Raw genomic sequence first — 19193 nt, forward strand, 5'->3', positions numbered from 1 at the left:
TTTCATACCACTGTGTTCTTGCTCCTTGGTTTCTGGTGAGAAAGCAGCACTTAAACTTATTGGGTATCCCTAATATGTTATGCTATGCATTGCTTTTCTCTTGCTGTTCTCAGAATTCTCTCTTTGTCTTTGTCATTTGACATTCTATTTAGTATGTGCCTCAGAGTTGGTTTATTCAGATTTTTTTCAGATGGGAGTACATTGTGCTTCTTGGATGTGGATATCTATGTCCTTCAATAGGGTTGGAAAATTATCTACCATTATTTCTTCAAATATTTCTTCAGCCCCTTTTCTTTCTCTTCTCCTTCTGGGACACACATGACATGTATGTTTGCATGCCTTTTGCTGTCATTTAGCTCCCTAAGACTTTGTTAAAATTTTTCCATTCTTTTCTTGATCTGTTTTTTGTACGTTCACTTTCAGAGGCCATTTCTTTGAACTCACCATTTCTTTCTTCTGCCTCCTCAAATCTGCTATTATATGATTCCAATGTTTTTAAATTTTCATTTATTGCACCTTTCATTCCCATAAGATCTACTATATTTCTGTGTATGCTTTCGAATTCTTCTTTGTGCTTATCCAATGTCTTCTTAATAACCGTAATCTCTTTAGCCATCTCATTGAATTTATTAAGGAGATTTGTTTGAACATCTATGATTAGTTGTCTCAACTCCTTTCTGTTATCTGGAGGCTTATCTTGTTCCTTTAACTGGGCTATATCTTCCTGTTTCTTGGTGCAGATTGTAATTTTTGATTGTGTCTTAGCATCTGGCTTACTAGCATATTTATTCTGGGTGCAGTTTTTCTTTTCTCTTTAGTTTAGGGCTTCCTGCCCTTTCTCCCTTGCTGATTGTGCAATATGAGCCAACCATGTAGTTGGTGCTATAAGCTGTGGAAGCCCAGGCTACCATTGCCCCAGGGACTGATGAAGCTTCTCCCACCTTTCTCCTTTGCCAGGGATAGGGACAGGGTCACAGTTGTGTGGAATAATCCAAGACATGCTGACCTAGACTATAGTTGCCTAGAGAGACTGATGAGGCTTCATGCACCTTTCTCCCCTGACTGGGGCAGGGATGGAGCTGCAGGTGTGGGCAGCAATCTATGCAGTGCAGATCCAAGATGACCACAGTTGCTGTGGTGGGCTTCCAATTATTCAGTCTGTGCCAGCTAAAAGTACCTGCAGTTACCTGGATAGGCTAGTGCAGGGCCTTCTTACCGCCTCACTTCTAGAGGTGGGGCTGAAGTCTTGCCTAGGGCTGCAGGCCAATCTGGGAGAAAGAAAGCAGTTCCTACCATAACTGTGAGTTTTTGGTCAGTTCAGCTTCCCCTCATGCTGGGGGCAGAGTCAAAATTGCAGCCACCAGCCTCTTTCTGACTTGGGCAAATTCACACCCTAGCTGTTCTTAGGGTTAGACCTTAGTCAGCCTAGTCTACTTGTCAGTAGCCAAAATCCATAGCCAACTGTGTCCTCCTCCCCTGTTTTTTGGGAAATGGAGCTTCCAATTCCAACCACAGAATGGCTCCTGAGTAGCTTGCACCACCAGAGTAGAATAATCCTGGCTTCCACAGCTTGGCCAGTAATTTCCCAGAGAGGGTAGCATAGGTCCTCACCACTTCCTCCCTGCCAGAGGTGCTGCTGGGGCCTAGGATAGAGCTGCAGTCTGATCTGGATGGAAGGAAACCACTCCCTAGCAGCAGTCTTCCCTGCTTCCCCTCATGCCAGGCATGGTGTTAAGATGGCAGCTACTGGCCTCTTTCTGACTTGAATAGGCTCAAACTTCAGCTGTTCTTAGGATTATATTTTAGTTCACTGAATTTACTCATCAGTAGCTGATGTTGATGCCCAGCCATCTATTCCTCCCTCATTTTTGGGAAGTGGAGCTTTCAATTCCAGCCATGGAGAAGCTCCTGAGGTGACTTGTGCCTCCAGTGGAGAATGGGCACTAGTGTCCATGTTGTGGAGTGCTCTACTTATAAATCTTCTCTGTAGATCGGCACTTTTCTCTTCCCATTCCTTCAAATATGTTGCAGGATACCCTTCTGGTCTCCTGAAACCCCCAAACAGGGGCTTCAGATAACTCCAGATAGCTCTGGGTGTTTATAAACTGCCCTGTAGCAGTAGCTGACTCTAGGGGCTTCTTACTCCATTGCCATCTTGCTGGTTGTCAATACTCAATTTTGCTTTGAATTTTTCACTTTACAAATGTGAAATTAGATAGGGTATAATTATTTTTTATCTGGCTACTTTTGGTTAATATTATGTTTGTGAGATTAATCCACATTGTGTGCAGCCAGAATCTGTTCATTTTTATTGATATATAATATTACATTTTATGAATGTAATACAATTTAATTATCTATTCTGTTGATGCTGGGCACTTAAGTTGATTTCACTTTTACTTATTGCAAGTAATAGTGCTATGAACTTTCTTGTACATGTCTCTGAATGCATATTGTTCAGTCATTTCTGTTTTGATTTAACCAGAAGAAAGGGAATTACTAAGTCACAGTGTAGTATATGTATTTTTAACTCCTATAAACAATGACAAACTACTTTCAAAAGCAGTTGCTAAATTTTATACTCCCATCAACTCAGTATGAATGTTCCTATTGTTTCACATCCTTACCAACACTTGGTATTTCCAGTTGCATTGTGAGCTTTTAGTATTATTTTATTGTGCTTTTAATTTGCATGTTAAAAATATTTCATTATACTTGTGGTCTTCTATATTTCTCCTTATAGGTCTGTCAATGTTTGCTTCAAAAATAAATATTGCACATATAACTTTGGGGGGCAAATTGAGAATTGTTATTCTTGATTTTATTGTTATAAAATATTCCTCATCTCTAAAATTTTCTTGTAACAACAGTACAGTGTTGTTTTGCGTGATTTTTAATACATACTCACAAAACTTTTCTAATTCGAGCATGTAGTACCCTTTAGTGTAATTAATGACATATTTTGATTTTAATCTATCATCCTTAATAGAGCAGTTATGAGTTTATAGAAAAACCATGCATAAAATACAGAGTTGCCAAACTCTCCTCCATCTTACACATATAGATTTCCTTGTTATTAACATTTTCTATTAGTGTGGCACCTTTGTTGAACTGATGAAACAATATTATTATTATAATTACACTATTAATTATATGCCATAGTTTGCAAAATGGTTCATTCTTTCCATTGTACTGTTCTATGGGCTTGTTTATTTTTATTCTTAAATATTTATACAGCCTAAAATTTCCCAATTTACCCCTTTCAAATATATATTTCAATGGTATTATGTTCACAATGTTGTGCCACCATCACCACCATCCCTTACCAAGGCTTTTCCACCATCCCAAATAGAAACTGTGTGCCAGAAAAGCATTAATTCCCTGTTCTCCAACCTACCCCAGCCTCTGTAACCTGTATTCTAGTTTCAGACCCTATAAATTTGCATATTTTAATTATTTCATACCCATTTCAAGACAATATTTGTATTCTTATGTCTGGCTTATGTCATTCAACCTGATGTCTTTAAGGTTCATTCATGTTGTAGCATGGATAAGAACTTCATTCCTTTATAGGTTGAATAATATTCTGTTGTATGTATTTGCCACATTTTGTTTATCTATTTATCTATTGATGGACACGTGTTGCTTCTGGAAGTTAAATATATTTTACAATTTGTTTAGTGGATTTCCTTGATATTAAACTAAGCATCCTTGACTTATCAAAATCAATTATTAATTGACACTTCTAAAATCTTTTTTTATAAAGTAATACTTAGGATACTCTAATTCCCTTTACTCATACCCAATGTAAGAGCTATTACTGTTGTGAATTCTATAAATACTTTGAATTCAAACAAGTGTTATGATTATTGTCATGTATGGACAACATTCATGGATATTTACCCACATATTTACTATTATACTGTTCTTCTGCATTTCCAAAGTTTTTTCCAACACTTTAAGATATTAATTCATAGTCTTCTTGTTTCTGTTGTTCTGTGTTAGAATTTACTTGTTATACTAGTTGCTGCTTCTTTATGTAATCTGGCTTTTTTTCTGGTTGATTTTAACATCTTTCTCCTTGTTTGGCATTCAAAAATTTTACTATGATATTCATAGATACCAAAATTTCAAGCTTATTTTTCTTGGTTTTACAGGGCTGCTTTAAATTTATTTCCTGATGTGTGAAATCACTTTTGAAAAATTCTTCGATGTAAAATTTTGTTCCATTCCTCCTCTCTTCCTCCTCTCCTTCTGGGACCCCAGTTACACAATTGTTAGACATTTTCATTATATTTCCTATATTTCTAATCCTGTCTTTTAATTTTTCATATTTTTCTATCTTTGTTTCTTTTCAGATATTTTTATCTGACCTATCTTCCAGTTAATTTATTGTCTCTTCAGCTGTGTCTAATCACTATTAAATCCATTCTTTCAGTTCCTCTTGGGAAATGTTTTTGTTTTTGTTGCTATGATTATTATTGTTGCTGTCGTTTTATGCACAGTCACCCTTTGTTTACTTTGCTTTATCTTGATTGTTCTTGGCACTAATCCCCTCTGAAATAGAATTTTCTGATTTTAAACATTGGAAACCTAAGGCTTTGTGAGTAGTAGTGAGTTGTCCAAGGATGTGTATCCAATAAGTGTCTGAGCTAAGATTGGAAGTCAGGTTAAGCAAATTCCACAGACTCATTTCCTACTGAAAGTCCCATTATGTGTATGTTGGTAGGATTGTTGGTGCTCATAAATCTCTGATGCACCTTTCATTTTACTTCTTTCTTTTTCCTTTCTGTTCCTCAGACTGGATAATTTAAATTTACCAATGTTCAAGTCCACATTCTTTCTTCTGTCAGTTCAGATCTGCTGTTGATCCCTCTAGTGGCCTCTTTCATTTCAGTTTTTGTACTTTTTAATTTCATAATTTCTATTTGGGTTTTTAAAATAATTTCCTTCTTATTATTGGTAAACTCCACTTGGTGACACATTGTTCTTATACTTTTCTTTAACTTTTTCAGACATGGTTTCTTTCAGTTATTTTAAAATACTTTTAATAGCTATCTAGTAAGCCTAACATTTGGGCTTCAACAGAAACAGTTTCTACTGACTTCATTTTCTTTCTGAATATGGTCCCAACATCCCTGGTTTGCATGTCTCATAATTTTTTGTTGAAAACTTGACCTTTTAAATAGTATAATATGGCAATTCTCAAAATCATATTTTTTCCCATCCCCCGTGGTTTTTTTGTTGTTGTTGTGTTTGTTTTTGCTGCAGCTGTTTATTTAGAGATGTTCCTTACTAAGTCTGCAAAGTATATATCTTTTGCTATGTGTGGACACTGAAGTATGCTCAATTAACTTAGTGGTCAGGCATGAACAGTTAGTTCCTTAAATAACTTGAGCCAATAAATATCCCAGACATTGTGAGAGATTCTGTGTTTGTTTTAGGAGCCTCCTTCAATTCTTTTCTGGGAGTTTATGGCTCTTCCTGCACCATCACTTCCTGCTTGCAGAGTCTCAAGGTCAATCAGAGGTCAGTGATAAAGACATTCTTAGCTCTTTTCTATTTATGTTATTGCTCCACATATATAAATGTCCTTTTAGATTAATGAGAATATGTCAGAGACGTTCAAAATCTCCTATGGACATCTCATATGCCAACTTTTTCTATTAAATTTTTGGTCAACTTCTTGTTAGCCCCAACCATTATTACTACCCATTTAACTATGATGTTAAACAATTGCCACTATTGATTTTTGACAAATATCCTAGGGTAAAGCTGCTTACACAGAGTAACATCTACAAGTGAAATAAAATAAGCCCTGAGAAGGGGGCTTTTCAAAGAGTTTTCAAAGAGGTCAACAAGTAACACTTATCTGGGGATGGAGTTTTTAGGGACCTCTAAACCCATTCTGCTTCACCAGTGATTGCTAGACTGCTGGTTTTCACAGTTACTGTAGGTGCAGAGCTTTTGGTTTTCAAAGTTACCACAGAGTGGGGAAGAGAGGGATGGGAAAAATTAAAATATCATAAGCCTCACTTTTCTTACCAAGATTCAGCTGCTTTTCTTGAATAAATCTCTTTGAACTGGTCCAAGGCATTTGGTTAATTTCCATAGTTCTGAAAACTTGGTCTTGTTGCTTTTAAGGCTTTTCAGAGCTCTACTCTGTCATTCATTTGTGTTTCTCATTTATTCAAATTTTTGGTTATATATTTGCCAATTCTCTTCCAAAATTACCAATATTGTCCTTTAATTACATGAATAAAGTAATTATACCTATTTTAAAGCTTAGGTCTGACAAATCATCTGGATGGCCTAAAGTCTGTTTGGTTTGTGTTATTTCCTTGGGTACCTGTTTTTTATTTGGTTTTATTTTATTTTTTATTGTAGTGGTGGTTATTTTGTTACCAATGTTGTATTTGCAAACTGGATTGTAAAAAATTACTGAGTCTCTGGATGAAATTATTTTGCTCCAGATAGGACCTTTATTTTCTTCTGCCAGGTATATAGAAATATAAGCAATCTCAGATCATATTATTCAAATTTCAGAGCTTTGAATGATTTGAAGGAAATTGCAATCTGTTTTTTTTCAGTTCCTATCAGAGCCAGGGGTTTCAGCAGGGAGTCTTACATGGACCGTAGACTCCAATTCCTGTCTCCTAGCTCAACAGGACCACCAAAAGCATGAGAGGGAAACTGGGGTTTGTCAATTTTGACTGTTGCCCTCCCTCTGATCCTGGCCTGATAAATTTCATTATTTTATTAGCTCTCCAATACTTTCAAGCAGATGGCTTTTATGTTTCCCAGATTTCCTATTTGTCCTGAATAGAAATTATCTGTCATTACCAGATGCAGAAGTCAAGTGTTTCTTTATCTTTATTCAGATTGAGTGCTGTAAAATCTAGAATTGCTCCAATTCCAGTGACTTGAATGGTGCACAAAAAAGTTAACCTTTTCTGATTGCTTTACCTCATTTCATGAAGGACAAGTTTGGCTTAAATTCAGAATGCTTAACAGATTTGATGTTATATTCTCTGGATCCCATTGTTTGTTTGCTTGTTTTCCTTAAAAGTCAAGACAAATTCTAAAATTCTATTAAGATCAACTGAATTTCTCCCTACTTCTCAAGACAGTCACTCCACACTCTATGATCTCATAAACTGCATTTACCTCTATTTACTTCATACTTTGCTTTTAAGGATTAGTCTTTGTCCTTTGAAATTTTTTTTGTCTGTTAAGTAAAACATAATATGGAATAGAAATAATTCAAAATTGTGTTCTATTTTTAAATTATCTGTTATGTTGATGTATTACTAAGTGAAAAGACAAGTTAAATAATACATACATAATGACTAGTTTTTTTTAAAAAAGGGAAATTATGTGTATGGATATGTATGTATGTTTGTATGCACATAAATGGTGATATGAAATGATAACTTGAACTGATTTCCTCAAAAAGGTGAGGTTTCCAATGTGATGGGGAACAGTGACTAATTTTCTCTCTATAGTTCTGAATTATTTCATTTGTTACAATATTAACTAATACATTTTGAATTTTTACAGACATCAGTCACCTAAGTTCTTTACAGGTTTAAAATAATTTAATTCTCACAACAAGCCTATGGGGCAGGTTATATTACTTTCCCCCTTTATAAATGGGGAAATTTAAACACAAAAGTTTAGGGGCTTTCCAAAGAACTCACAGTTAGCAGAACTGGGTTCCTAAGTGACTTATTTTGCTTATTCATTCTTTGCTACCCCCCCCCCCTTTTCTTTATCATTTTTAAAAAAAATAAGCATTGGCTAAGTAGTCAATAATTTTATAATGGAATAAAACTGCTTAATTTACCAACTTTATCATTATACATTTGTACAATAAGCTTTAATTCCATTGTGGTCTTAAATGAGGTTTTAAATGAGTTTTTTTCCCAGTAGCATTATAGGCCACTGGGAAAGAATCCAACCAAATTTTTCAGCAAACCCTTCTTTGACAATAAGTAAGGCACCAAGGGAAGTCAAGTGCATTAAATCTTTGTGTCCTGAGAATATCTTTCAGTGTACTCTCTAATTTCTAATGTCACATTTACTGTGATTCCTTACTTACTCCTTAGGACTAAGTCACTAAGAAGGAATAAATTACTCCCACCTTTTATTTTTCCTGTGACATCCTTTAGGGTGCTTGAATAAAAGATATTTTGCAAGCACCGAAGACTTTGTGTTAGAATTACCTGCAGTCTGGAGGTAAAAGTCTACAGTGCATTCGACCATCTGGTACACATGTCAAAGACAGGAAAACATCTCATATACAACAATTTTGACAGACGCTCATTTTTGATGGGCAAGTTAGGTTATCCTCAAAGGTACTGAATACATAGGGAAAACTCATGCATTCAATGGCTTAAATTTCCCTTCTTTTAATTTCCCATTTCCCCATAACTATTTGCAATTTGCATTCATCTCTATGCTAATTGTTTCATCAATGTTTAGGAAATGAGGATGTTTTCTTTACTCTGCAGTTGCTAGGATGCCTAAGGCAGAATAAATTCTTACTTTAAATAATCTCAATAAAAGTGTCACTGAAATGATGCCATGTATACTTTTTTGTGTATTTATAATGGGTTGATTCTATACTCCTTGAACAACACAGAGTGATATGCTTAGAGTATTTTGGAAACTGTCATCCCAATTTAGAAACTTTTAATTGTATTTGTTTTAATGATTTTTTTGTATGTGTATAAAATATGCTAGACCTTTTGAAATCAATATATTTTCAGAATAAAAAATTTCTTATTGAATTATCATTAGCTTACCTAAGAACAGATACAAGGGACAAATGTATAAAGGAATTAAGAGATACTAAGATCTGACTTTCTGTTTGTATTCAAGCTTAATTCCACAAAGTGGGATTGAAAATGAGTTTTTGAAATTTTATGACCATCATCTGATTAACCCTTTCAGGTTTAATACAGCTTGATGGAAGCTCTCTTCTTTATTATCAGCCACACAGCTCATGTTAGTATTTAAAAATACATTAAAATCACCATGTAGTAATTTCAGACAAGCTAACAATTATTTTAATGAAAATATAACCTCAAGTCTGGACATAAAAGAAAAAAAATAAAATGTGTTATAGAATATTTATTACCTGATTTGTTTAATTTAGGTTGTGTTAAAGAAAAACATAAACTGCCTTATCAACCTAGCAAGTTTTGTTTACATTTATAGATTCAGGGGATCTTGAAAATAAGACTAATGTAGATGCTGTCATTTTTATTTTATTGTACACAAGTATAATACCATTTTGGGGGAGACTTTTAAATCTTCTAACATGTTGAAGAAAATAAAGTCGCTAAGAACTTTTGTCTTAAAATAGGTTTTTAAGTATAATATAAACATTAATAATTATTTATAAAATAATTATGTTTATTTTTCCTAAATAAATATAATAAAATCCTGAAACACATTAGGGAACATTCTAATTTGGTCATTTTGTCTATTTAACATTTTATTAAGAAATAATTTGATCTTCTGATCTTCTGATCTTTCCTCAAGTTAACGAAAAAAGTGTATTATTATTTATAGTGTATAGATGAAGAGATTTGGGCACAGATAAATTAAGTAAATTTTCTAAGGACCGGAGAGTGCTGAAGTGTTATGAATCCTAGCACCCTTTGTGTTATACCAGTTTAAAGGAATGGTAAAAATATCATTGTAAAAGAATAGAATGAGTTATAATTATAATAAAACAAGCTATCATAAAGTTTTATATATGCAAGCATTTTCCATTAATGAAACAATTTTAGGATTCACAGTATGAAAGAGGCATGATACAAGGGAGATAAATATATGTTTGAATAAATTTAACATGTAGCTTCATAAATTATAATGGCTAAAAAGATTTCTAAAATAAAAATCAAAATAATTATGTTCTGATTAATATATACCACCATAAAATTGCATATGTTGGTTGATTGATTCACTCATTCTTCCTTTCATGCCACAAATATTTATTGAATGCTGTGATATGTCAGACCTTGTTCTAAAAGCTGGGGATATTAGAGTGAATGTCTTTTAGAAAGTTCTTTCATCAAGTTTTATGAATACTCTATAATGATGATGATGAGTACTGACCCTTTTAATTCTATATACTTCCTTCACATTAAGACTTTTGTCAAAATGTAATAAGATAACATCGTATTACGAAGAAAGTTGTGGAAATGATTAAAACATACTGAGTGATACTGTGTAGAATGATAGAAATAATTCTGTCCCAACAGAAACAAACTTGTAAATAACCAAAGGAGCAATGAAAAAGAGAAATTAAAATGAAGGTACTTTGTCAGTTCTAATTATACTAATTTGAAAAGGCAAATAAGCCCACCAGATGTTACTACATGAGTTAATTCTGTCTTTTTACATAAAAAGTAATTAACTTACATAGCTTACGTTTGTACAATTTCTTAGACGGGCATTAAGTTCACATGTTATAATGTTCCATAACACTGTTATGAAATAAAAAGCTCTTAGTATGATGTAAACTTCTTGTGAAGTGGTAACTCTCACCAAGTGATTATATTCTACTGTTTGAGGAGGCTGCCCAGGTAAGGTATTAACCACTTCCATTGACCATGGCAGGGAGTGGGGCTCTAGACTGAGTTGTCATCTTGCTTCCTTAAGTGGTAACTTGGTCGGTCACTGCTTATTAAATATTCCCCTGATACATTACTTCAATTCCTCAGTTCCCATTTAATGCTTACTGCACATCTTTAAGGTAAATTTTACAGGGTCTTTGTTTTACAGATGAGCATCCTGAGACTTGGGGCAGTCACAGGGTTAGCAAATGCTCAGGCATTGAACCCAGGCAACAGAGATCAGAGGCTGTGCTTGTAACAAGTCGTGAGTGAAGGAAAAATGTTCTGTGATTTAGAAGTTCTCACAATCACAACTGTTTCTTTGACCTTTCTAATCTTCCTTAAACTTGATTTTTTTTTAATCCATGAAAGAGAAAAACTAACGTCTGTCCTTTCATCACAGGATTTAATTTTAATAAATTAGAAATTAGAAAAATTTGGAAAGTGTAAAACATAAGTGTGAAGAATTATCATTACTACTTGACACCTGAGAACTACTCCTTTACTGAACTCTTTCTTGTGTTATGACAGTAATTTCGCCTAGCTTTTCTAGCAGTTCATTTTCTTTTCCTTGTCAGGCTCCATTTTCTTTTTCTACTTTATGTATATATGGGTTCCTGTTTCTCTGCATCCTTGCCAAGACTTGTTGTTTTACATTTTTTATATAATAGCCATTTTAACGGATGCGAAGTGGTATCTTTCGTATTTTGTGTTTTTTTTATTAGACAAGTTGTAAGTATACAGAAAAATAATGTTTAAAGTACAGAGTTTCCATATATTCTTCCTCACTCATGCAATTTTCCTTTTTAACACTTGCATTAGTGGTAATTTTGTTACAATTGATGAAACAATATTATTATAATTGTACTATTAACTTTAGTCCATGATATAATTAGGGTTCATTTTTTGCACTGTACAATTGTATAGTTTTGTAAAATTTTTATTCTGGTAACATATAAATAAAAATCCCCCTTTAACCATATACAAATATACACTTAAATATGTTAATTACATTCATGGTCTTGTGCTTCCATCACCTCCATCTTCTACAAAAATAATTCTACCACCCCAAACAGAAACACTGTACCAATTAAGCATTATCTCCCCATTCCCCACCTCTATCCTGGCCCCTGATAACCTGTATTCTCTGACTCTATGAATTTGCATATTCTAATTATTTCATATCAGTACACCTTACAGTATTTGCCTTTTTAAATGTGGCTTATTTCACTCAACATGTTGTCTTCAAGTTTTATCTATGTTGTCACATGGATCAGAACTTCATTCCTTTTTATGGATGAATATTTTTCCATTTTATGTATATATCACATTTTGTTTATTCATTCACCTGTTGATGGACACATAGGTTGCTTCCACCTTTTGGTAATTCTGAATAATGTCTGTGAATATCATTGTGCAAATATCTGTTTGAGTCCCTGCTTTCAATTCTTTTGAGTATAGACTTACAAGTGGGATTCTTGGGTTATATGGTAATTCTATACTTAACTTTCTGAGGAACTGTCACAGTGGTTATATCATTTTAGATTCCCATCAACAATAAATGAGTGTTCTTATTTCTCCAAATCCTTTCCAAAACTTGTTATTTTCAATTTTTTTTAATGGTAGCCATTCTAGTGTATATGAAATGTTATCACTGTGGCTTTGATTTGTATTTCTCTAATGACTAATAATGTTGAGCATCATTTAATGTGTTTTTTGTTGTATATATATGCATATGTATATATATATTTACATATATGTATCTTCTCTGAAGAAATGTCTATGTCAAATTGTCCATTTTTAATTGGGTTTTTTATTGTTGTTGTTGTTGAATATAAGATTTCTTTACATATTCTAGATATTAAACCTGTATCAGATATGTGGTTTCCAAATATTTTCTCCCATTGTGTGTTTTTTTACTTTCATGATGAAGTCCTTTGATGCACAAAAGTTTATAATTATGATGAAGTCCCTCTATCTATTTTTTTCTTTTGTTGCTTGTGCTTTTGTAAAAAGTCCTAGAAAAATTTCCTACCACAGTCCTGAAGATGGTTCCCTATGTTTTTTTTCTTAGAGTTTTATAGTTTCTTGTATTTAGACTTTTTATCCATTTGAGTTAATTTTTGAATGTAGTGTGAGGTGAGGTCCATCCTCATTCTTTTGCATATAAATATCTAAATCCAATTTTTTGAGCATCATTTTTGAAGAGATTATTCTTTTTCCATTTAGTGAACTTAGCAATCTTGTCAGACATTAGTTGGTCATAGATGTTAGGATATATTTTAGAAATCACAATTCAACTTCATTGATCTGTACAATTTTGTCCTTGTGCAAGTAACACATTGTTTTTCATTATCATAAGTCCTCCAACATTGTTCTGTTTAAAGATGTTAAAGATGATTTAAAGATGTCTATTAGGAATTTTCTACCCTTACATGAGAATTTGATTTACTTTTCCATTTCTGCAAATAAATTATAGGACTTTTGATTGGAATTAATTTGAGTCTGTAAATTACTTGGGTAGAATTGACATCTTGGAAGATTTAGTTATCCAATCCATGAAATGTAATATCCTTCCTTTCATTAGGTCTCTTGATTTCATTCAGCACTGTTTCATAGTTTTCCATGCACAAGTACTATACATCCTTTGTTAAAAATATTCCTAGGTAGTTGATTCTTTTAGTTGCTATTATAAGTGGAATTTTTTTCTTGATCTCCTCTTCAGATTGTTCATATAGAAACACCACTTATTTTTACATGTTGATCTTGTTCCCCACTACTTTGCTGAATTCATTTATTAGCTCTAGTAGTTTTTTTGTAGATATTTTGGAATTTTTAAATATAGGATCATGTCATCTCCAAGTGAGGAATGTTTTACTTCTTCCTTTCTAATCTGAATGCCATTTTATTTATTTTTCTTGCTGAATTGCTCTGGTTAGAATGTCAGGTCAATGTTGAAAGCAGTGGTGACAGTGGGCATCCTTGTCTCCTTCCTGATCTTGGGGGAAAAGCTTTCAGTCTTTCACCAGTAAGTTTGATGCTGCTAGTTGTGGGTGTTTCAAATATGCTTTTTATCATGTTGAGGAAGTTTTCTTCTATTCCTAATTTTCTGAGTGTTTTTGTTTTTTTTTATCAAAAGTGGTCCTGGATCTTGTCAAATGCCTTTTCTTTATCAATTGAGATGACCATGTGTTTTGTTCCTTCATTCTATTAATGTAGGTATTTCATTAATTGATTTTTTATGTTGAGCCACACTTGCGTACCTGGGATAAATCACACCTGATCATGGTATATGAATTATTTTAATGTGTTGTCGGATTGGTTTGCTAGTGTTTTGGTGAGAATTTTTGCATCTATATTCATAAGGGATATTGGTCAGTAATTTTCTTTTCTTGTGGTATCTTCATCTGAATTTGGTATTCAGGTGATTTTGTCCTCATAGGATAAGTTAGGAAGTATTCCTTCCACTTCAATTTTTTTAAAAAGAGTATAAGCAGGATTTGTGTTAATACTACTTATAATACCTGGTAAATTTCACTAGTGAACACATCTAGTCCTACCTTTTTGGAAAGATTTTGATTAGTGATTCTCTTTACCTGTCATTGGTCTGTTGAAGATTCATGTTTCTTCTTGAGTCAGTGTATATAGTTTGTTCATTTCATCTTGGTTATTTAATCTGTTGGTATACAATTGTTAATAGTATCCTCTTATAATCCTTTTTATTTATGTGGGTTTGGTAGTAATAACCCACTTTTATTTCGGCTCTTTGAGTTTGGTTTACTCTTCTATCTCTAGATCCTACAGTTTTGAAGTTAGATCTCAGATTTAAATTCTATCTTCTTTTTTAAGGTAGGCATGTAGAGCAACAAATTTTACTTTCAGCACTGCCTTAACTTTTGGTAGGTTGTGTTTTCATTTTCCTTCACATCAAGCTATGCCCTAATTTCCCTGGTGATTTCTCCTTTGACCCATTGTTTGTTTAATTTCCATGTTATGTGTTAATTTTCCAGTTTTTCCACTGTTATTGATTTCTAGCTTCATTCCATTGCATTCAGTGGAGATATATTGTATGGTTTCACTGTTTTCAAATTCATTGAGACTCGTTTTTTTTTTTACCTTATATATGGTCTATTCTGGAAAATGACTCATGTACACTAGAGAAGAATATGTATTCTGATGCTGTTGGGTGAAGTCATATATATATATACATATATATATATATAGTTGGTTTATAGTATAGCTCTAGTCTTCTGTTTCATTATTGAACTTTTTTCTGAATAGTCTATCCTTTATTGAAAGTGGTGTAATGAAGTCTCTTACTATTAAGGTCTACTTTTCCCTTCAACTTTGTCAATATTTGCCACATTTATTTTGGGGTTCTACTGTTAGGCATGTATATATAATTATGCTTTCTCCTTGAATTGACACTTTTATCAATATATAGAGTCCTTATTTGTCCCTTGTAACATGTTTTACTTAATGTCTATTTTCTCTGATATTTGTTGAGCTATGACAGCATTCTTTTGGTTTATATTTGCGTGGCATATTTTTGTCCATCCTTTCATTTTAAATTTACTGGTGTCTTTGTATTTAAGATGAGTCTCTTATAAGCAACATATAGTTGGTTCATGTTTTTTTTTTTAATTCATCATGAAAATCTGGTTTTTGACTGAAATGTTTAATCAGCTTACATTTAAAATAACTTGATAATATGGAACTTTCTTCTGCCATTTTGCTGTTTGATCTTTATAATTCTTATGCCCTTCTTGTCCCTCAATTCTTCTGTTAATGCCTACTTTCATATTTATTTGATTTTTTGTAATGCTTATTTGGAGTCCCTTCTCATTTTCTTTTGCATATATTTATTCAATATTTTCTTTGTGGTGAACATATGGCTTAAATTTAATATCCTAAATCTATGAAAGTAACATTTGTTATGATAACAGCTTAACTTCAATAGTGCATATAAACACTATTTTAAACTAACCATATTTTTGTCACCAACATATAGGCACATCCAGTATGTGCATACAGGGTTTTACTCTGCTCCCAAGGCCCCATGATGGGAGCACAGGCTGACGCCATACCACACTGCAAAGGGATTGGGGGAGGGACCAGCAAATGTGTGACAAGCTTCTTCTGCCAATGTTGTTGTTGTTTTAAGTTGCATTTTCCAGATTTAGCACTCACCCAAATACTGTGACCCTTTACCTGTTTTCCATAGTTTTGAGGAAGAAGGCAGAGCCAGTTTTTTTTTGCTATTTATTTCAAGATTCTTTGAAGGAAGTGTACCCTGAAATGTATGCTGCCTTCTCGGTCCCAAGATTCTCCTGGCTCCATTTCTTTTAATGCTCAAAAAAAAAGGTTAAAAGTCATGGTCGTATCTTTAGTCCTGGAGATTTGTTATGTCTTTTAGTCTGATTTCTTCATTCAAAGATGAGGGGGAAAAGTTTGTGACGCACCAGGTTAATATTGTCAGAGATTATATTTGTTCATGGATTTCATCTCCCGGTCTGAAGTCCTCCCATTGCAAAAGCTGGTTCAATTGAATGGGAAGCATCTGCACCTTCTTTCTTTCATATCAGAGGATGCCAGATTTGTAAGTTAACAGTGGTTAAAACATAAAAATTGCAACAGGAATTGTTTTAAAACTACTTTTGTATAAGATTGCAAATGGTAGTATCAGTTAAAGACAACAGAAAAGTTTGGACATATTGATTCAGTAATAAAAATATACGCAGTATCAGAGTAGACTAACAAAAACATCTGTTTTTACATGTTTTGGGGAAGAGAAAAACTAATTAGTTTGGGACTAATTTAGATGGATGTCATTTAAATTACTTTTACTTCTGTTTACAAAAATAATGGAATTAATTGAAGGAAGTAAAATAAAGAAGATAGGTTTAAAACAGATGCCTAGCAATAAACATTCACACTATTAAAAACTATATATAGAGCTGCCTGCTAGATAAATTTATGCAGAAATAAATGTTGGGTCATTCTGAAGAAAAATGAGCCTTGATTGAAGTGCATAGGTTTAGTCACAGGGTTCAATTCTAATCAACAGGGAATATCATTTGGTCAAGCTAGGAAGAATGGTGTGGTTTGTTATTTGGAAATGAGATGTGGGTTGTGAAGGAAATGGATTGGGTTAACAAGTCTACTCCAAAAAAAAGCATGAGTCTTTATTTTATCCTTTAATTTGTTTGCATCCATTTTTAAATTTTTTCCCACTTCACTCTGTCCTTTAGTCTGTGAATGAACATATATGTAGTTATTATTCATACACACATACACACATATATACATAAATACATACACTCCTGTCCTGAGAGAGTTAAATATAATAAATGCTACATGTAATTTAGTAAAAGTTTAATTAAACTTAACCAATTCTTTGCCAGATTTTCTTTGAATAAAGAGAGTAGTTAGAAGGTAAATCTGAGATGGCAGCAACTAATTCCAACAAAAGCATAGAGGGATTTTTATTTGAATTGGTAGTGTATTCAGAATAGAAGCAAAGTGAGACTTAAGTAACATTAGCTGCCAAGTTTTGGGGGCATTTTCTTAATGACATGTAGCTTTTCATTCATAATCCATAAAGAATAACTGTTAGAGCAATAATAATTATTCTATAGCTCAGTAGTAATTTTTCTTTTGTGGAGACTTCTAAGTATGCCTTAAAAATGTGTCCATTCTTTCATTAAAAAAATGTCCTGCCCTTCTACTATGCACTAAACTTGGGGCAAATGGTGGATACAATGAACACAATCCCTTTTCTGATTTTTTTGTGTGTGTGTGATATTTTAAGGGATTTAAAGTTATGACTTACAGTCCAATGTGACTTGGGTTGTGGGATGAGAACTTTTAGTATGCCATATGAACACATGTAGAACTGGTTAATCTAGACTGGTGTGGGAAGGGAGAGGTAAAAGGAGGAGTATGTGGCTGCAATTTGCAGAGGATGGAGAATTGGCAGAGCCAGAGTATGATTACCTAATGAACTATGCTGAGAAGGTTGAAATTTATTCCGTGTACAGTAGAAAATCATCAAAAGGTTTTAATGGGGAAAGGTGTAAGTGAGCCTGTTTTTATTTACAAAAGATCATTGTCTAAATTGATTTGCCAATTAGGATTCTTTTCAGGCAGGACTTATTCCATTTAATTCTTGACATAGTTCTCTGTCAATAAAAGTTTAGATATGTCAATAAAGAAAGGAAGAATGTGGTCTTCATTTCTCTTGGAAAATAATCTATGCAGTATGCTTCTTCTACTTGTTCTTAACCTACTTGTTCTTGACCTGCTTGTGATATGTTATATTAAGGTAGATTATTAAAGTAGTTATGTATAATAAAGAAAGTAAACATAATTATTCCACAACTCTACAACAGACATACCTACTGTAAATTTTTTCAGTTTCCTTTAAATCTATCTTGTTTTTGATTGTGAGAGACTTATATACACATATAAAATATTTTAGCAGATCAGACCACAGATTAGAATCTTGTATTCTTCAATTTTTCATGAAAAATGAATTGCAAAAATGTTCTGTATGATAAACATTTCCAGTAAACACTGTGGTCAATGATCAGGTCACATTCTGTGGCAAATATATCAGAATTACTTAACTCTTTATATATTTGGGAAATTTAAGATTGCAGTTATGTATTGTTATAAATAATACCCTGAAGAACATATATTTTTTCATATGCATTTCTGTTTTTTCCCTTGGAGTAGCATCACAAAGCTGAAGTAAATTAATCAAGAGGCATAATTTGCAAGAACTTTGATATATATTTCAAAATGCTTATAAGACCCCCTGCCCCCTGACTGACACACCCCTGCCCCCAAGACTTAGCATAATATGAAAAGGTCTGGTCTTACTGCAACATCACCAGTATTCAATATTAAAATTTTAAAAATATTTGTAAATTTGGTAGATGAAATTTTAATTGTTTTAATATCAGTTCATTTTAAATTGTATTAAGGTATAGTTTATACTTTTATTTGCCCATTGTCCTTATCCTTTTACTAATTGATCAGTGTCTGATCCATACCTCTATTGTGATCTTATTGCTGTTTTAAAATTTTTAAAATCAGTTTGAATGGGCCCTTCATATTTAGGGATTCACTGATGTATTCATTTGTGGTCTATTTTATTTTATTTTATTAACATAGGAAAGTTTTTAATATAGGCAACTTTCTTGCTTGGATACTTGTATCCTATCCAAGGAACAGATACACACTGACATACTTTATTCTAGTTGTTTTATGACTTTAAAAAATTTGTTGAGTCTTTAATCCATCTGGAATTTATTCATATGACTCGAAGAACTAAATTGATAATTTTCATCACAACTCTTCATTTTCCCTTTAGCATTTACTAAACAACACATTTTCTTTATTGGTTTGGTGCTTTGTTGGTTGTACAGTAATGTTAAATTTAAAAAGGGTTATTTCTAGGTTATTTCTTGTTCTCCATTTATGTTTACATGCTTTGCCTGCTCTCTACCTATTCTTATTACACGTCTTTTTTCATTAGGCATGAGAATACAAATCTTCTCT

This window comes from Dasypus novemcinctus, chromosome 5 (assembly GCF_030445035.2).
Source record: "Dasypus novemcinctus isolate mDasNov1 chromosome 5, mDasNov1.1.hap2, whole genome shotgun sequence".
Taxonomy (NCBI): Eukaryota; Metazoa; Chordata; class Mammalia; order Cingulata; family Dasypodidae; genus Dasypus; species Dasypus novemcinctus.